The sequence below is a fragment of the Saimiri boliviensis genome, chromosome 12 (assembly GCF_048565385.1).
Source record: "Saimiri boliviensis isolate mSaiBol1 chromosome 12, mSaiBol1.pri, whole genome shotgun sequence".
NCBI classification, from domain to species: domain Eukaryota; kingdom Metazoa; phylum Chordata; class Mammalia; order Primates; family Cebidae; genus Saimiri; species Saimiri boliviensis.
The window spans coordinates 77,255,031-77,276,235 of record NC_133460.1 but is presented as its reverse complement, the minus strand read 5'-3'; the positions used below and the strand labels follow the sequence as shown (position 1 = coordinate 77,276,235).

Sequence of the window (21,205 nt, the reverse complement as noted above, 5' to 3'; positions counted from 1 at the left end):
CCAGATACATAAGACAAGTTCTCATTGACTTATAAAGAGATTTGGACTCCCATACAATAATAGCAGGAGATTTTGACATCGCATTGTTAATATTCGACGGATCAATCAGATAGAAAATTAATAGGGACATCTATGATTTGAATTTAGACCTAGAATAAGTAAACTCAGGGAATATTGATAGAATTCTCCACCCCAGGTCTACAGAACATACATTTTTCTCAGTATCATATTATATGTATTCTGAAAGTGACCACATAATTGGAAGTAAATTACCTTTCAGTATTTGCAAAGCATCTCACAGACTTAAATGAAATATTGGTTGGCTGTTTGTTATCTTCTTCCCTTATTCCTTCCTGTCTCTGTTAAGTACGATTATTGGCATAAAAGAGGTTTTTAATACCTTTTTAAGATTGCATTCCAGCCTGGGCACTAGAGCAAGACTCCTATTCTCTCTCTCCCTCTTTCTTTCTCTTTCTCCTTCTTTCTTTCAAAAAAGAAAAAAGTTTAAGAAAAAGCAAACTACCACTCACCTCCAAAACCCAGTAGACCCTTTAACAGCAGTCACCTTACAAAAACCGCAGAGACCTAGACCTCTTCACTGCCGGAAAGAAAAAGTCTGTGCCTCTTTTTAAATAAACAATGCTGTTTCTACCTCAGTAAATCTAGGTGAGTACAAAATACTATCAGAAGGCTCAAAGACCAAACTCAGAAAATAAAAAAATAAAAAATAAAAAAAACAATTCTTCTACCTGGCCCGGCTGTTCTCTCAGCTCCGGCCCGTGGCTGCTTTCCCCCCGGGCTCTGCTGTAACTCTTCTCCTCCACCTCTCAGTCTTTGCCCTTCCCTCTTACACCTTTTCACCCAGTTTTTGCAGAATCCATTACAAGCTTTTACCCATGGCACAATACAAGCCATGAGGGTGTTCCAGGACTACCAACCTGCAAGCCAGCCTCACCCCAACCAGCGTCCCTCCCTGCTCAGCATGAAGCAGCTGGAAACGAAGGGTGCCCTTCTCCCTTTCTTTTACATGTATAACAAAAGGCTGGGATGTTAGGATCACAGCAAGGCAAGCCATAGACCCCCTCCCCGTTCTCCCCTGCTAAGCCGAGCTCATAACAAAAACAGCCTCAAAGCCTTGTAAACAAGGCATCTAGGTTCCAGGATGTGGTCCTTCGGCTCTGGAACCCAGGATGCTGACCCAGTGAAGCAGAACGTCAGCCCCTGGGAACCAAGACGCGGTTTTTCTTAGAATAGCACCCGACCACCTGCAAACCCCCTATATAACCCAGTAGTCTGTAAGCCGGGCTGCTGCCTTCACTGCCTGTGGTGAAGTAGTCAAAAATTTAAAAACAGCCAGGTTGAAAGAAACTTGCTAAACCTGACCCCGAGTCTGCCTCTCCATCCCTTCCGTCAACCTTACAAAAAGCAGCCCCCAATCCATTTTCTTTTCTAACAAACAGCAGCCCGTAAAATCGAGCTGCAGACATAAACAAGCAAGACATAAACAAGCTGCAGACATAAACTAGAAACTTCTACGGGTGAACGCCAGCAACGGTGCCAACAGGAAAAAAACGCTACCTGGGACTAGGCATGATCAAAACCGTAGCTCCATCTTTTCTTTCCCAGTCGCCAGTACTGGAAGGAGCAGACAAGATGGCGCCGGCCAAGGGGAAAGCTCATTTGCATAATAAGATTAGTGGGGGGGGACCAGCCTTCCCACGTGCTATATAATTGTAAACGTCACACCTGGTGGAACCAATCTGTGGGCCCTATCCAAATCAGATGCTGCCGCCTCAAGTCCGCCTATAAAATCTGCTGCGGTCTGACTGCTACCTTCTCCTATGATTTTTTTCCTCCGAGTTGGGGTCTGGTTCTGTCGTTCAGGCTGGAGTGCAGTGGTAGCATCTCGACTCACTGCAACCTCGCCCTCCCGGGTTCAAGCGATTCTTCTGCCTCAGTCTCCCGAGTAGCTGGGACTACGGGCGCCCACCACCACACCCAGCTAATTTTTGTATTTTCAGTAGAGATGGGGTTTCACCATGTTGGTCAGGCTGGTCTCGAACTCCTGACCTCAAATGATCCACCCACCTGGGCCTCCCAAAGTGCTGGGATTACAGGCATGAGCCACCGCCTCCGGCCACCTTTCCCTGTTTTTAGACATCCGCCTCTCACCAGACAGCTGCTCTCCCCTCTCCTTTCTTCTGCCTTATTAAGCTTTCCCTCTTTAACCCACTCCATGTGTCTGTGTCCTCATTGTTAATCTCGGCAGCACTGGATGATGGCCCTCGGATATTTACCCCAGACAAGGATGCAGCTTCAAGAGGGCAATGGAAATTGCTCTATTAAAGGGAAGCTTAAAGGCACAGCCCCGTGGAAGTTACCACAAAAATTGAAGGGGTGGAAGGTGGGGCGCAGTGGCTCATGCCTGTAATCCCAGCATTTCGGGAGGCCGAGGCAGGAAGATCATGAGGTCAGGAGATTTGAGATCATCCTGGCTAACCTAGTGAAACTTCATCTCTACTAAAAATACAAAAAAAAAAAAAAAATTAACCTGGCATGGTGGCACGTGCCTAGTAATCCCATCTACTTGGGAGGCTGAGGCAGGAGAATCACTTGAACCCAGGAGGCAGAGGTTGCAGTGAGCCGAGATCACGCCACTGCACTCCAGCCTGGACAACAGAGAGAGACTTCGTCTCAAAATAAATAAATAAATAAAAATTGAAGGGGTGCATTAAACTAGGACATATCAATGTCCATCAGAAGAACCCCCTTTCAGAATTGGAAGTTGCTTGGAGATGGCAAATGGATAACCTGCTGTGTTCACGTGAAAGGCCCACCTTGATCCATGAAACGAGTGGATACTGCAGCAATACAGAGATGGGCTGAATGTAGACATATTCTTTTACTCTCCGAAATGCAAAATGCCAACAAAAGGCAGAGACTGCAGATGGCTGTGGGGGCAGATTCCCAAGTGGGGAGGCATTGCACATAGCTGGCAAGTATTCCCTGCAGGTTACGTATGGATACTGATGGGAATAGACACTCTGGTCCAGGTTTTGCATACCTGGTGATAGATGCGAATGCCCAAAATACTATAGAGGGACCAGAACAGAAAATTTTGTGCCAGTTTGGTCCATTGAGTCATTTCTTCAGACCAAGGAATACACTTTACAGCTCACAATGTCTGGCAATGAGCAAAGAGATATCCTCAAAAGTAATAGTTTGGTAGAGAATTGAAACAAGCAATTGCAATATTTTTTGTGGGCCAGACACAGTGGCTCACACCTGTAATCCTAGCACTTTGGGAGGCTGAGGTGGGTGGATCATGAGGTCAAGGGTTTGAGACCAGCCTGGCCAACATGGTGAAATCCCATCGCTACTAAAGATACAAAAATTAGCCAGGCATGGTGGCGTGTGCCTATAATCCCAGCTACTTGGGGGCTGAAGCAGGAGATTTGCTTGAACCTGGGAGGTGGAGGTTGCAGTAAGGTGAGATCATGCCATTGTACTCCAGCCTGGGCAAGAGTGAAACTCCATCTCAAAAAAAAAAAAAGGAAATATTTTTTGTGTAAAATAGGAAGAAATTGGTCGGGTGCGGTGGCTCACGCCTGTAATCTTAGCACTTTGGGAGGCTGAGGCAGGCAGATCACGAGGTCAGGAGTTCAAGACAGAGCCGGACGCGGTGGCTCAAGCCTGTAATCCCAGCACTTTGGGAGGCCGAGGCGGGTGGATCACAAGGTCGAGAGATCGAGACCAACCTGGTCAACATGGTGAAACCCCGTCTCTACTAAAAATACAAAAAATTAGCTGGGCATGGTGGCACGTGCCTATAATCCCAGCTACTGAGGAGGCCTGAACCCGGGAGGCGGAGGTTGCGGTGAGCCGAGATCGCGCCATTGCACTCCAGCCTGGGTAACAAGAGCGAAACTCCGTCTCAAAAAAAAAAAAAGAAAAAAAAAAAAAGGAGTTCAAGACAAGCCTGGCCAATATGGTGAAACCCCGTCTCTACTAAAAATACAAAAATTAGCTGGGCATGGTGGCACGTGCCTGTAATCACAGCTACTTGGGAGGCTGAGGCAGGAGAATTGCTAGAACCTGGACCCGGAAGGTGGAAGTTGCAGTGAGCCAAGGTTGTGCCACTGCACTCCAGCCTGGGCAACAGAGCAAGACTCGGTCTCCAAAAATAAATAAATAAATAAATAAAGGAGTAAATAAAGACAAGGGCTGGTTTATATGCCTTTATGAGTGCACAATTACACTCAACATGGAGGATACAGGAGGGTCTTCACCAGATATTTTACTCCACTTTTCTGTTTCTCTGAAGAACCTTGACTCACACAGATTTTGGTACTGAGACTGATTCTAGAGAAAGAATTTTAAGGATGAGTTTTCTGAATTGGTTCTGGGGTTTCTGGAATTGGCTCTCTAATCTGATTAAAGATGCAGATGATTTCCGGAAGAGAGCACAGATAGGCTGTGGTGTGATCTAGCAATGGAGGTAGCAAAATATCATCATTGGGTTATCCTCATCAATCAGTAATAAGAAGCAAGTAGCTAAGTGATTGTGTATATTTTACTTCCAAACATTCTTGGCAAATTATCAAATATAATGAGATAGCTGGTTGCTCTCAATGTTGCTGGACAGAGTAGGGAAAGAGGCTGGGCACAGTGGCTCACTGATGTAATCCCAGCACTTTGGGAGACTGATGCGGGTGGATCACCTGAGGTCAGGAGTTGGAGACCAGCCTGACCAACATGGTGAAATCCCGTCTCTACTAATAGTACCAAAATTAGCTGAGAGTGGTGGCAGGTGCCTGTATTCCCAGCTACTGGGGAGGCTGAGACAGGAGAATTGCTTGAACCTGGGAGGTGGAGGTTGCAGTGAGCCAAGATCATGCCACTGCACTCCAGCCTGGTGACAGAGCAAGACTCTGTCTCAAAAAACAAACAACAACAAAACACAAAAACAAAAAAACAAATTAGAGAAAGAAAAGAATAAGTTCAGGGATTGAAATTCCCAGCACAAGCACCATATAAGGTTCTTTTTTTTTTTTTTTTTTTTTTTTTTTTGAGATGGAGTTTCGCTCTTGTTACCCAGGCTGGAGTGCAATGGCGTGATCTCGGCTCACCGCAACCTCCGCCTCCTGGGTTCAAGCAATTCTTCTGCCTCAGCCTTCCGAGTAGCTGGGACTACAGGCGTGCGCCACCATGCCCAGCTAATTTTTGTATTTTTAGTAGAGACGGGGTTTCACCATGTTGACCAGGATGGTCTCGATCTCTTGACCTCGTGATCCACCCCCCTCGGCTTCCCAAAGTGCTGGGATTACAGGCGTAAGCCACCACGCCCGGCCCCTGAAAGGTTCTTTATGTGTTATCTCCTGTGGCCACAGGGCTGAGAGTGCTTAAAATCTAACTAAGAACTTCATCCTGATACTGGCTGAGTTGGACTTCCAGCCTTGCAGCATTTCTAATTTATTTATTTATTATTATTATTATTTTTGAGACAGAGTCTCGCTCTGACACCCAGGCTGGAGTGCAGTGGCACGAAACTGCCTCCTGAGTTTAATCGATTCTTCTGCCTCAGCCTCCGGAGTAGCTGGGATTACAGGCGCCTGCCTCTATGCCCAGCTAATTTTTATATTTTCAGTAAAGATGGGGTTTCACCATGTTACCCAGGCTTGTCTTGAACTCCTGGGCTCAAGTGATCCTCCTGCCTTGGCCTCCCAAACAGCTGGGATTACAGGCATGAGCCACCATGCCTGGCCTAAGCCACTGAGTTATGAAGTGATTTATTATATTGCAGTAACTAACCGAAACATGAGGAGAACCTGGTCACAAAGTCCATCGAATCCTTAGAGAAGTTAGACAGAAACATCTAAAGTTCTTAGTTCCATGTCAGGCGCGGTGGCTCACACTGTAATCCTAGCACTTTGGGAGGCCAAGGCAGGTGGATCACAAGGTCAGTTGTTTGAGACCAGCCTGGCCAACATGGTGAAACCCTGTCTCTACTAAAAATACAACAATTAGCTGTGTGTGGTGGTGGGTGCCTCTAATCCCAGCTACTCGGGAGCCTGAGGCAGGAGAATTGCTTGAACCCAGGAGCTGGAGGTTGCAATGATCTGAGATCAGGCCACTGCACTCCAACCCAGGTGACAGAGCAAGACTCCGTCTTGAAAAAATAAAATAAAAAAAGAAAGTTCTTAGTTCCTCTGGTTTCTTTTCTGGGTTCTTAATAGTCTTCTTCCCTGTATTCCTGACACCATCTCTCCCCCAGCTCCAAGGTAACTGCGCCCCTGCCAGCCTTGAGATGAAGGTTCGGGGCCGTCAGTGCTGTGTGCTCCAGCTGTGTTCTTCCCAGCGCTGCTATTGGTCTTCTCTCACCTGCCCCTGCTGCAGAGGAGCCAGTTCTTCCCATACAACCTTATGCCAAGGGCTTTGACTCAGCTGTCTGCTGGCTCCTGGGCTGTCATGAGGCCAGTTTCCCTTTTTCTTTCCCTTACGGGTAGGGAGACAAGGGTGGCCCCTGGAGAGAATACTGGAGTCCCAGGAGCAGATGCTGAGGACAAAGGTAAGCCCTGATCTCACCCTCAGCCTGGGAACCTGGGCCATGCCTCTACTCTCTTTCTCGGGAAGCCTGCTAGATGGCCATGCTGCTTCAAGGGCCCAGGAAGCAGCCTGGGCCTCTGGAAGCTCGGATCCCAAATTCAACTTCCTCCTAGTACATTTCTGTCTCTCCCAGCCCTCTTGGGTCAAGGAACCACCATTGTTGCAGGATCTGCCCTGGCTTAAACCTGGAAGGTTTAAGAACTGCCAAACTGTTTTCGTTAGAGAGCTTTCAAGAAGAGCAGAAATGGATTGCACATTTTAATAGGATCACTGTGGCTGCTGAGTGAAAAAGAGACTGCGAGGGAGCTCAGGCAGAGCAGGAGGCTGGGCGGGAGGCGGAAGATGAGAGGGGTTTAGACCGTGGCTCAAGCCAGGCAGGAGCCTGCAGTGTGGTGAGAGGTGGTTGGATTCCAGACATATGTTGAGGGTAGAGCCAGCAGCATCTGCTGATGGATTAGGTGTGAGAAGCAAAAGAAAAAACTTCAAGATTTAGGGAGTGAGCAACTGGAAGAGTGGAGATTAGCTGAGGTGAGGACAACAAGCTGGGATGAATGGGGGAAGATAAAGAGCTCAGGATGTTGGATTGGGAACCCAGGAATCAAAGCCTAATACACATCTGCCACATGTTAATAACAACACTTACTGTTGTTGGAAATAGATGCTCGGTGCCACAAAGAAAAATTAGCACTGAGACACAGGATCTTTCAGCAATGCCATTTTTACTTGTGGCAGGAAGGGTACCCACCCTCACTAGCCATTGTGCCACAAGAGTACAATGAACAAAGGAAAACACACAAATGTATACCTTACACATTTGGGGTCATCCTTACTGCTGTGTCTGATCTCTGTTCACTGGAACCAGACCTCACAATTTAAACTAAAACCTGATTGGCTAATAATTTAAAACTTTTCTGAACAGGTAAAAGCAATGGAGAGCTGGGACATGCCTGTGAGCACGTCCAGAACAGATATCTTGGTTAAAGTACAAGGACATAGAATGTACTATGTGCCTGTAAGCATGGCATGTCTAACAGCTTCATAGGATAGTGCCTAACAAAGAGTTATTAGCACACTTACGATTTATTCTTTAACAAGAAAGGAAACTTGAACAAGGAACTTTTCTACTTCCCACACTTACATAGGCCAGACCCTCTTCCAAGCACTTTCCACACATGCCAGTGTCCTCACGACAGCCCTACAAGGTAGAGTTCATTGTCCTCATTTCACAGAGAGGAAACAGGGAGGGTAAGGGATTTGCTGCACAGGGACACGGCAGCAGAGCGAGGCTCGTGAAGCCCGGGCTCTTAAGCAGGCACAAAACTGCCTCCTGTTGTACATAGATCCACTGTAACTTGCTGAACTTCAGTTTCCTTCTCTGAAAATCAAGAGGCTGGGGTGCAGATCTCTAAGTCCCAACACTGTAACCGTGCCCAGTGTAGGCTACGACTCTTTCTGGATGAGGACATTTCATGCCAACCCTTAGCACATGGGCTTTGAGAAATAGCTGCAGTGAAAAGCAGTACAAAGAAAATGCCCAATGACCCACATTCTCATTTTGAGAGTATTGTGATGTATTATGAATGGATCCTTCCGAAGCGTGGTTTGAACACCTACTTAAATAATAATTTATTCCTGGATATGAGACATTTTGAAGGATAGGCTCTCATGGAATAATATTATGAATTGTGAATTGGAACATTAAATTAAATATGACGTTACATTCCTTTTTGTCACCTCCAGCTTTCTTCTTGGGGGAATAAATGAATTTCTCTAGAAAGCAGAGCCTCCTGAGCCCTTCACATGGATTTTTATGTGTCCATGTGTGTCATTAATAAGCCAATCTTTAGTAGGAATAGGAGGAGAAATAGAACCTCAGTGTAGGATCTTTTACTCACATATTCCTCCGTAGCCTCCACAGGTGTTGTGATCTGTTCAGGCTACTACAACAAAAATACCATAGACTGGGTGGTTTAAAACAACAAACATTTATTTATTTATATTTATATTTATTATTATTATTATTATTATTTTTTTTTTTTTGAGACGGAGTTTCGCTCTTGTCACCCAGGCTGGAGTGCAATGGCGCGATCTCGGCTCACCGCAACCTCCGCCTCCTGGGTTCAGGCAATTCTCCTGCCTCAGCCTCCCGAGTAGCTGGGATTACAGGCACGTGCCACCATGCCCAGCTAATTTTTTGCACCTTTAGTAGAGACGGGGTTTCACCATGTTGACCAGGATGGTCTCGATCTCTTGACCTCGTGATCCACCCGCCTCGGCCTCCCAAAGTGCTGGGATTACAGGCTTGAGCCACCGCGCCCGGCGCTATTTTTTTAATTTTAAATATAAAGATGGGGTTTCACCATGTTGGTCAGGCTGGTCTTGAACTCCCGACCTCAGTTGATCTGTCCGCCTTGGCCTCCAAAGTGCTTGGATTACAGGCATGAGCCACCACGCCCGGCCTATTTACTTATTTATTTAGAAACATGATCTCTGTCACCCAGGCTGGAGTACAGTGGTGCAATCATGGCTCACTGCAGCCTCAACCTCCGTGGCTCAAGCGATTCTACTACCTCAGCCTCCAGAGTGGGTGGGACTACAGGGGCGCACCACCATATCCTGCTTTAAAAAAAAAAAAAACTCTGTACAGGTGAGGTCTTGCCTTGTTGCCTTGGCTGGTCTTGAACTTCTGGGTTCAAGCATTTCTCCCACCTCAGCGTCCCAAAGTGCTGGGATTATAGGAATGAGCCACCATGCTTGGTTACCAAGAGGCTGGTAAGTCCAAGATCAAGGTGATTTTGATATCTGCAGAGGGCCCGCTTTCTGGTGTGCAGGTGACCATCTTCTCGTTGCATTGAAGCAGCATCATTGTCTGGGGTAAATACCCACACTTTGTTGTCTCATGCCAAGGGAATCAAGGACACAGACACACAAGAAGTGAGTTTAAGAGCAGAGGTTTATCGGCCGGGCACAATAGCTCATGACTCTAATTTCAGCCCTTTGGAGGCCAAGGTGGGTGGATCACTTGAGGTCAGGAGTTCAAGACCAGCCTGGCCAACATGGTGAAAACCTGTCTCTACAAAAATACAAAAACTACCCCAGCGTCATGATGTGTACCTGTGATCCCAGCTACTCAAGAGGCTGAGGCAGAAGAATTGCTTGAACCCAAAAGGTAGAGGTTGCAGTGAGCCAAGATCAAGCCCCTGCCCTCCAGCCTGGGTGACAGAGTGAGACTCCATCTCAAAAAAACAAAACAAAACAAAACAAAAACAAACAAAAAAACAGAGCAGAGATTTAATAGGCAAAGAAAAAGAGAAAAGAGAATAGCTCTTTCTCCTTCAGAGAAAGAGGGGTACCTGAGTGTATCTTCTGGTTCTGTGGTGAAATACACTGGGTTTTATAGACAAGCTTGAGGAGGCAGTGTCTGAATTACATAAGGCCCAAGAGATTGGTCGGATGACCAGGTGTGACATTTGCATAGCAGGTAAGAAGCTGGCCATCCCACCCTAATCTTTTACCGTGCAGATGGGGTCTCTACCTGGCCAGTACCATGTTGTCTGTTCCTTACTGTACATATGGTTGACAAAGAAAAGGGAGGATAGAGCCGCCATGTTGAACATGCCTGCCCCCCAGGTGGCCTTTTCCTATTGGCACAGCTGCTGGCATTCACCCGTATAAGCTTCCAGCTTGCCCATGTCTGAAGCTCAATTTTATAGTCTGCTCTTTGTTAGAAAAGAAATTATTTTAAAGCTGCTTTTCATTAAAATGAAAACCTTACCAAGGACTTTCTTACTGTCACTATCTGCCTAAATAATTTCTGAACGCCTATATCAGTATCGTCACATGGTGGAGAGCAGAGAGAGGAAGCAAGTTCTTGTGACTCTTCTCACAAGGGCACTAATGCCATTCATGAAGGTGTAACCACCCAGTGAGTTCACCTTGCCCGATGCCTAGACAGAGTAGATTTATCAAGACATGGGAACTGCAGTAGAGAAAGAGTAGTTTATGCAGAACCAGCTGTGCAGGAGACCGGAGTTTTATTATTGCTGAAATCAGTCTCCCTGAGCATTCAGGGATCAGAGTTTTTAAGGACAATTTGGTGGGTGGGGGGAAGCCAGTGAGCCAGGAGTACTGATTGGTCAGAGATGAAATCACAGGGAGTTGGAGCTGTCTTCTTGTGCTGAGTCAGTTCCTGGGTAGGGGGAGCCACAAGCTCGGACGAGCCAGTTTATCAGTCTGGGCGGTGCCAGCTGATCCATCAAGTGCAGGGTCTGCAAAATATCACAAGCACTGATCTTACGAGAAGTTTAGGGAGGGTCAGAATCTTATAGCCTCCAGCTGCATGACTCCTAAACCACAATTTCTCATCTTGTGGCTGTTAGTCCTACAAAGGCAGTCTAGTCCCCAGGCAAGAAGGAGATCTGCTAAGGAAAAGGGCTGTTAAGGTCTTTATTTTAAACTATAAATTTTAAGTTTCTCCCAAAATTATTTCAGCCTATGCCCAGGAATGAACAAAGCTTGGAGGTTAGAAGCAAGATGGAGTCGATTAAGTTAGATCTCCTCCACTGCCTGAGTCATAATTGTGCAAAGGTGGTTTCAAGGGCTCCACCCTCATGACCTAATTACTTCCCAAAGGCTCCACCTTCTAATACCATCACTCTGAGGATCAGGAGTCCATCCTAAGAATTTAGGGGGACACAAATGTTCAGTCCATAGCTGCAGGGAAGTAAGTGTTCCGAGTGCTGTTCTCAGGGCTGGGCAGACCTCTGTGTGAGTCACAGATCAATGACTGTACTTACCAGCCAAGAGGGAATTTAACTTAACCTTGTTAAGACTGAAGGACTTACACAGTGACCTTTCAGGAAACTTTTCTCTTGTGATTTCTTCTGTAACCCATGGGTTATTTAAAAGTATATTGTTGTCTGTCTCTAAAGAAAAATTTAAGCTGGTCCCATCTGTAATCCTAGCACTTTGGGAGGCCTATGTGGGCAGATCACCTGATGTCAGGAGTTCGAGACCAGCCTGACCAACAGGCAGAAACCTCATCTCTACTAAAAATACAAAATTTACTGAGTATGGTGGCAAATGCCTGTAATTCCAGCTACTCAGGAGGCTGAGGCAGGAGAATCACTTGAACCCGGGAAGCGGAGGTTGCAGTGAGCTGAGATCGCACCATTGCACTCCAGCCTGGGCAACAAGAGTGAAACTCCATCTCCAAAAATTTTTTTAAAAATTATCTGGTGGCACATGCCTACAGTCCCAACTACTTGGAGGCTGAGGCGGGAAGATTGCTTGAGCTCAGGAGGCTGAGGCTGCAGTAAGTCATGATCACCTCACTGCACATCAGCTTGAGTGACCTCACCTGCCTTATGCATCTAAAAAGAATTGATTTTTCAGTTTGTTCAGCTTTTTACTTGTTGTTAGTACAGATTGGTGACTGCCAAGCTCCTTCAGTGCCAGACCAAAAACCTCTGCTCAGCTTTTTATTCTTTTTTTTGAGGAGTCTCTTTTTTTTTTTTTTTTTTAAAGTTAAAAATTCCTTAATTTTTTATTCCTGGTACCACTACCACAATTTACAGGGCAATATACCTGATGCAATGAAAAGAAAAAGAAAAAGAAAAAGCTACAACAGATAAAAGACCTCAGGAATGAACATCTAACTGACACTACATTGCATTAATCAATAGCTGTACTTTTTGTAAACTGTGGCTATGACAGTACTGAACAAGCGTTTCCTATTCAAGCTGCAGTAACTTTTCAGACTATGGGTCATCGCTCCTTCTGTGGCAGATTTTTATAGTTCCTCTAATGCATTTGGGATGACTGTCTCAAAGTCACCTCCAGCTTTCCTGACAACTCCTCGCTCTCTCTCCTGAGAAGAACTGTAGCCCTTTCCCGCTGCTTTTAGAACCTTCTGCTACCATATCCACCACTTCCACCACCAGATCCATAACCACCACCATAAGGACTGCCTGAGCTTCTTCCGCCAAAACTGCCCCTTCCGTGGGTCCATAATTTGATTGCTGTTGTCCACTATAATTTCCAAAATCATTATAGTTCCCACCATCATCATAGTTACCACCGCCAAAATTTCCTTCTTCATTGTAACCATTATATCCTCCACCACCGCCACCATATCCACCACCTTGGTTTCCATATCCTGGTCCACCATCACCATAGTCCCCTCTACTACTATAACCAGGACCCCCGCCATAGTCGCCACCATCACCAGATCCATTATATCCACCATCGCCTCCTCCATAACTACCTCTGCTGCCACCACCTCCACCACCATAACTTCCTCTTCCATCAAAGTTTCCACCACAGCCAAAATTACCTCCAACACCTCCAAAGTTTCCTCCAGACTCATGAAATTGCCAGATCCACCTCCACGGTTTCTCTGTGATCCAGCAGACTGCATCTCTTGTTTAGAAAGGGCCTTTTTCACTTCACAATTATGCCCATTAATAGTGTGGTATTTCTGAACAACAATTTTATCAACTATATCATGATCATCGAAAGTTACAAAAGCAAATCCTCTCTTTTTTCCACTCTGCCTGTCTTCCATAGCTTCTATGGTTTCAATCTTGCCATACTTTTCAAAGTAGTCTCTCGAATTATACTTTACGTATCTTCTTTTTTTTTTTTTTTTTTTTTGAGACGGAGTTTCGCTCTTGTTACCCAGCCTGGAGTGCAATGGCACGATCTCGGCTCACCGCAACCTCCGCCTCCTGGGTTCAGGCAATTCTCCTGCCTCAGCCTCCTGAGTAGCTGGGATTATAGGCACGTGCCACCATGCCCAGCTAATTTTTTGTATTTTTAGTAGAGACGGGGTTTCGCCGTGTTGACCAGGTTGGTCTCGATCTCTCGACCTTGTGATCCACCCGCCTCAGCCTCCCAAAGTGCTGGGATTACAGGCTTGAGCCACCGCGCCCAGCCCCGTATCTTCTTTAATATCACCAACAAAAATTTTCTTCGCTGTTAGATGGGCACCAGGCTTTACAGAATCCTCTCTAGAAACAGCTCTCTTTGGTTCCACTACAAGTCCATCAACCTTGTGTGTTCAGCACACACTGCTGCATCCACCTCCTCAACACAAGAAAAAGTCACAAAACTAAAGCCCCTGGAACGTTTGGTTTGGGGATCTCTCATTACCACACAATCTGTAAGTGTGCCCCATTTCTCAAAATGTTCCCTTAAATTATCTGTAGTTTCAAAGCTCAGAACACCAATAAACAGTTTTCTCAACTGCTCTGGTTCCTTTGGATCATGGCCCTCCATTTTGAGACCGGACTCACCTCTTCCAACTCGAGTTCAATATCTTGAGAAGGAGTCTTGCACTGTTGCCCGGTCTGGACTGCAGTGGTGTGATCTCGGCTCATTGCAACTTCCGCCTCCAGGTTCAAGCAATTCTCCTGCCTCACCCTCCTGAGTAGCTGGGATCACAGGCACCCACCACCAAGAATGGGTAATTTTTATATTTTTAGTAGAGAGAGGGTTTCACCATGTTGGTCAGGATGGTCTCAAACTCCTGACCTCAGGTGATCTGCCTGCCTCGGCCTCCCAAAGTGCTGGGGTTACAGGCATAAGCCACTGCACCTGGCCCAGCTTTTTATTCTTAGTACTGTTTTTAGTCTGACTTCTAAGAGACAACCCTGTGTCTGCATTGCTTAGTGGTCAGCCACTAATTAAGACAGAGGTTGAGCCTGAGACCTCATCCTCCACTGCTGAGGCTAGGCGGGTGGGGGCAGGGCGTCCCAAGCTCAGGCAGTTCTCTAGCCTACCTCTGATTTCACGTTTCTCCAGACCCACTTGTTTCTCCCTGCAGGTGTGTGTAGTTTCCCAATCAGCCAGACACGGGTGACAGGTGGAGAGCTTAGTTGGGCCTTCTCTTGCTCTATCATTTCCAGAATCTTCCCATTGAAATTCTGGCCGCTCACCCCATCTAGGGCCACAGGCTCTGGCTGGCAGAGCTGCAGGTTCCCATGTTCGTCTTCTACGGAGCTTGCTGCTTTCACTGACAACAGTGTCGAGCGTGACCTTTCCTCTCTGTTCCAAACCAAGTGTGCTGTCTCTCACAGCCAAGCTGCTTTTCTAGTCCTAGCCTGCCCTGGTGCAGTGACTGCAGCTGTCCAGCTTGGCAGGGAACAGATGGAAGCAGGTCTTCTGAAAGAAGACTGCCGACTCCTATTCCTAAGGTTCTAGCAGTTCTTCCTGAATCCCTCTCTTTCCTTTTCTTCTTCTTTTTTTTTTTTTTTTTCTTTTATTTTTGAGACAGTCTCACTCTGTTACCAGGCTGGAGTGCAGTGGCGTGATCTTGGCTCACTGTAACCTCTGCCTCCTGAGTTCAAGTGATTCTCCTGCCTCAGCCTCCTGAGTAGCTGAAACTACAGACGTGTGCCACCACACCCAGCTAATTCTTGTATTTTTAGTAGAGACCTCCGGTTTAGTAGAGACCTCCGGTTTAGTAGAGACCTCACCATGTTGGCGAGAATTGTCTCTATCTCTTGACCTCGTGATCCGCCCTCCTGGGCCCCCCAAAGTGCTAGATAACAAGCGTGAGCCACCGTGCCCAGCCTTCTTTTCTTTTTCTTTCTTTTTCTTTCTTTCTTTCTTTTTTTTTTTTTTTTTGAGACACAGTTTCACTCTTGTTACCCAGGCTGGAGTGCAATGGCACAATCTTGGCTCACCGCAACCTCCACCTCCTGGGTTCAGGCAATTCTCCTGCCTCCGCCTCCTGAGTAGCTGGGATTACAGGCACGTGCCACCATGCCCAGCTAATTTTTTGTATTTTTAGTAGAGACGGGGTTTCACCATGTTGACCGGTATGGTCTCGATCTCTTGACCTCGTGATCCACCCGCCTCGGCCTCCCAAAGTGCTGGGATTACAGGTTTGAGCCACCGCGCCCGGCCTTTTTTTTTTTTTTTCTTTTTTTTAATGGAGTCTTACTCTGTTGCCCAGGTTGGAGTGCAGTAGTGCAATCACGGCTCACTCCTGCCTCAGCCTCCCGAGTAGCTGGGATTACAGGCACCTGCCACTACACCCAGCTAGTTTTTGTATTTTAAGTGGATACAGGGTTTCACCATGTTAGCCAGGCTGGTCTCGAATTCTTGACCTCAAGTGATCCACCTGGCTTGGCCTCCCAAAATTCTGGGATTACAGGCATGAGCCACCACACCCAGCATGAATGCCTCTCGATGTATTGTTTGCCTTTGGTTGATCTTCAGGGGCCTCAAATTGTTTTTGATAATTTCATTCTTATTTTCTGGGAGAGAGGATTTGCCGACCTCTTTATAGTGCCATAGCTGGAAGTTACACATTGGCAAATTTTAAAAAAAAATTTTAAAATAGGCCGGGCGCAGTGGCTCAAGCTTGTAATCCCAGCACTTTGGGAGGCCGAGGCGGGTGGATCACGAGGTCAAGAGATCGAGACCATTCTGGTCAACATGGTGAAACTCCGTCTCTACTAAAAATACAAAAAATTAGCTGGGCATGGTGGCACGTGCCTGTAATCCCAGCTACTCAGGAGGCTGAGGCAGAAGAATTGCTTGAACCCAGGAGGCGGAGGTTGCGGTGAGCCGAGATCGCGCCATTGCACTCCAGCATGGATAACAAGAGCGAAACTCCATCTCAAAAAAAAAAAAAAAAGAAAGAAAGAAAGAAAAAAATTTTAAATAATAAAAAACAGAGACAAGGTCTCAATATGTTACCCAGGTTGGTCTCAAACTCTGGGCTCAAGTAATCTTCCTGCCTCAGCCTCCCACGTGCTGGGATTTACAGGCATGAGCAACCACGCCCAGCCCAAATTTTGGGTTTTAATACTAGCAGTTAAACTTCTCTCAAAAAGGCTTCACTTGCTGGGCGCGGTGGTGCATGCCTGTAGTCCCAGCTACTCGGGAGGCTGAGGCAGGAGAATTGCTTGAATCCCGGAGGCAGAGGTTGCGGTGAGCCAACATCACACCATTGCACTCCAGCCTGGGGAACAAGAGCAAAACTCTGTCTCAAAAGAAAGAAAGAAGGAAAGAAGGAAAAAAGGATGGAAAGAAGGAGAGAAAGAAAGAGAAAGCCAGGTTTAAAAGTAAAATTGGAGGCCAGGCGCGGTGGCTCATACCTGTAATTCCAGCACTTTGGGAGGCCGAGGTGGGTGGATCACGAGGTCAGGAGATCGAGACCATGCTGGTCAACATGGTGAAACCCCGTCTCTACTAAAAATACAAAAAATTAGCTGGACATGGTGGCGCGTGCCTGTAATCCCAGCTACTCAGGAGGCTGAGGCAGGAGAATTGCCTGAACCCAAGAGGCGGAGGTTGCGGTGAGCCGAGATCGCGCCATTGCACTCCAGCCTGGGTAACAAAAGCGAAACTCTGTCTCAAAAAAAAAAAAAAAAAAAAAAAGTAAAATTGCACAATTAGTACAAAGAATTCCTGTATACAATCTCCATAGCTTTCCCCAACGTGTTCATATTATAAATAACCACAGGACAATGATCAAAACAAGGAAATTAGCATTGACACAATACTATTCAGTAATCTACTGACCTTATTCAAATATTTCCAGTTATCTCACTAACGATCTTTTTCTGGTCCAGGATCAAATCCAGGATCATATATTATATTTAGTTTTCCAATTTCCTTGGTTTTCTCCAGTCTGGAAGACTTCTGCTGTCTTTTTTTTTCATTCATGATGTTGACATTTTTTGAAAAGCATTGTTCCATAATTTATAGACTGTCTCTCAGTTTGGGTTTGTGTTACCTGATGGTTGAATTCAGGCTGTGTGTGTGTGTGTGTGTGTGTGTGTGTGTGTGTATGTGTGTGTGTGAATTTTAGAGTCAGAGTCTCTCACGATGTCATCTAGGCTGAAGTGCAGTGAGACTCTGTCTCAAAAAATAAATAACTAACTAAATTTTTTTGAAAAGCATCTTGAGAAATAGAGATTGTAAATATCTGAGATTTGGGTGGGGACTTAAAAAAAAAAAGAGATTGTAAATATCCTGTTTTATAGATGGCACCTTCTAGCTGTGTCCTCTAGGGAGTAAGGCAGCTCTCTGGAGTTTCTTTCTTTTTTTTTTTTTTTTGTTTTGTTTTTTTGATATGGAGTTTTGCTCTTGTCACCCAGGCTGGGTGCAGTGGCATGATCTTGGCTCACTGCAACCTCTACCTTCCAGGTTCAAGCGTTCTTCTGCTTCAGCTTCCCGAGTAGCTGGAATTATAGGTGCCCACAACCACACCTGGCTAATTTTTGAATTTTTAGTAGAAATGGGGGTTGGCCACGTTAGTCTTAAACTTCTGACCTCAGGTGATCCACCTGCCTCAGCCTCCCAAAGTGTTGGTATTACAGGCGTGAGCCACTGAGCCCGGCCTGGGGTCTCTTTTGTAAGACCACTAATCTTCACCCTCATGACCTAATCACCACAAAAAGACCTCACCTTCTAATACTATCACATTGGTGATTAGGTTTCAAAGTATGAATTTCGGAGAGACACAAACATTCAGACCATAGCATTCTTTTTCTTTTTTTTTTTTTTGCGACAGTGTCTCACTCTGTCACCCATGCTGGAGTGCAGTGTTGCAATCTTGGCTCACTACAACCTCTGCCTCCCAGGTTCAAGCCATTCTCATGCCTCAACATACACACCACCACGCCCGGCTAATTTTTTTATTTTTAGTAGAGACAGGATTTCATCATGTTAGCCAGGCTGGTCTTGAACTCCTTACCTCAACTGATCCACCCACCTTGGCCTCCCAAAGTGCTGGGATTATAGGCATGAGCCACCACACCTGGCATAACAAGTAATTAAAAGTGAGCTCTCTTGTAATCATTTTCCAGGAGAAAAATCAGATCAAACCAGGCCCCAGTATTCACCGTGTGCTTTCTCCCTCCTCTTGCCTTTGAGCAACAACATTTTGAAAGGTCAGTGTAATATGATGCTTATGGTCTACTGACCGCACCATATGAGAGGGGCAACGTTTTCCCAGAAAGGCGCAGATCATTTTCCTGGGCTCAGAGGCAACTCCCCCACTTTCCAAATTTGATCAAAATTGCAGGTTTCCTGACAGTCATTGAAATACCATAACGTTGCCCTAACTCTCTTTTGCTTTCAAGCCTTCTCTAATGACTATTTTCAGATGCCTAGCTCCGCTTGTCCTACAGTCTGATTTCACATTCCTAAAAATAGCTTCCTTTTATGTTTTCTCCTAGCTTTTCAGAACTCCCCATTGGTCTCTCATCTGGGCTCTTGCCTTCTGCCTAATTACCTCTACCCTGGAACCTCTTCCAGGCAATTCTCTCTTTTCTCATAGTGCAAACTTTGACCCACTTCAATGCCCATGAACACATTTTTCCTACTCTGGCCAGACAGAGATACTCTCAAAACCACATGGAAGTGGTTACAGGCATTTTTGTCATGCTTCCCTAACCCCAAGTGTACCTCCTACTCAGAGAAATGATGTCTGGGAATTACACCACTGGGGGTTATTCCCTACAGTCCTAAAGACCCTTTGACCTTTCTGTGTTTTGGTTACCGGTATCATACTCCTGAGAGTGCAACGACCATGCCTCTAATCCAAGCACTGTGGGAGGCCGAGGTGGGCAGATCATCTGAGGTCAGGAGTTTGAGACCAGACTGACTAACATGGAGAAACCCTATCTCTACTGAAAAAAATACAAAATTAGCTGGGCATGGTGGCGCATGCCTGTAATTCCAGCTACATGGGAAGCTGAGGCAGGAGAATCGCTTGAACCCAGGAAGCAGAGGTTTCGGTAAGCCAAGATTGTGCCATTGCATTCCAGCCTGGGCAACAGGAGTGAAACTCTGTCTCAAAAAAAAAAAAAAAGGAATGGCCACCCCACAACGCCATAGGAGGGAGTGAACCTTGAGCTCAGCATGCTGATGGGTTGGTTCACACTGCCCCAACTCCTCAGAGAGAACAAGCATTATAAATGTCAGAAACAAGGTTGCAGTGAGCTCAACCATGGAAACCATGTAGCATAAATTAAAGAGACTAGGGACAGAGTCAAAGCAGCAACATTTTTACTGAGCTTTAAAAAAAAAAAAAATCGTGCTCTCCAGTAGTCCCAGCTACTCAGGAGGGTGAGGTGGGAGGATCACTTGAGCCCAGGAGTGAGTCTGCCGTGAGCTGAGGTATCACCACTGCACTCCATCCTGGGTGACTGAGTGAGACTTTGTCTCCCCGCTTCCCCTCCTCCCAAAATCTGTTAGCACTTTGGTGACGCTCAGCCTTGGACACCTCTGCTTGTGGTATATCAGACTCTTTAGGCCTAGACAGGGTTTTTGGTTTTGTTTTCTTTTAGAGACAGGGTTTCACTCAGTCACTTGGGCTGGAGTGCAGTGGCACAATGGTAACTCACTTCGGCTTCGAATTCCTGGGCTCAAGTGATCCTCCCACTTCAGCCTCTTGAGTAGCTAGGACTACAGGTGGTCACTACCACACTTGGCCAATTTAGAAAAAAAAAAAATTTTTTTTTTCTTTTTTTGAGACGGAGGTTTGCTCTGTCGCCCAGGCTGGAGTGAAGTGGCACAATCTCAGCTCACTGCAAGATTCACCTCCCAGGCTGAAGCAATTCTCCTGTCTCAGCTTATCCGAGTAGCTGGGATTATAGGTGCCTGTCACTACATCTGGCTAATTTTTGTATATTTAGTAGAGACAGGCTTTCACCATGTTCAACAGGCTGGTGTCAAACTCCTGACCTCAGGTGATCTCCCACCTCAGCCTCTCAAAGTGCTAGGATCACAGGTGAGAGCCACTATGGCTGGCCTTAAGATTTTCTTAGGGAAGAGTCTCACTATGTTGTGCAGCCTGGTCTAGAATTCCCGGTCTTGAGTGATCGTCCTGCCTTGGCCTCCCATCGTGTTGGGATTACAGGTATGAGACACTGTGCCTGGACATCCAGCCATCTTCTTTATTCTTCTTCAGTCAAATGATCTTTTTTTTTTAAAAGACAGACTCCTGCTCTGTTGCCCAAACTGGAGTGCAGAGTGCTCAATCTCAGCTCACTGCAACCTTTGCCTTCCAGGTTCAAGCAATTCTCCTGTCTTAGCCTCCTGAGTAACTGAGACTACAGGCACTTGCCACCATGCCCAGCTAACTTTTTTTTTTTTTTTTTTTACTTTTTTTGTATTTTTAGTAGAGACAAGATTTCACCATGTTGGTCAGGCTGGTCTTGAATTCCAGACCCCAGATGATCCACCTCAGCATCCCAAAGTGCTGGGATTACAGGAATGAGCCACCGTGCCCGGCCGGTAACTGATTATTTGAAAATAGTGTTCGGCTGGGCATGGTAGTTAATGCCTGTAATCCCAACACTTTGGGAGGCTGAGGCAGGAGGATCATAAGGTCAGGAGTTCGAGACTAGCCTGGTCAATATGGTGAAACATCATCTCTACTAAAAATACAAAAATTAGCCGGGCATGGTGGTAGGCACCTGTAATCCCAGCTACTCAGGAGGCTGAGGCAGGAGAATTGCTTGAACCCAGGAGGCAGAGGTTACAGTGAGCCAAAGATCACACCATTGTACTCCAGCCTGGGCTACAGAGTGAGACTCCAACTCAAAAAAAAAAAAAAAAAAGGATACTAACAGGA

General features: G+C 46.1%; 1 pseudogene; it reads right to left on the bottom strand.

Moving 5' to 3' along the window:
- Positions 1-12,468: 12,468 nt before the first annotated feature.
- Positions 12,469-13,917, bottom strand: LOC101050494 (heterogeneous nuclear ribonucleoprotein A3-like; annotated as a pseudogene).
- Positions 13,918-21,205: the final 7,288 nt, after the last annotated feature.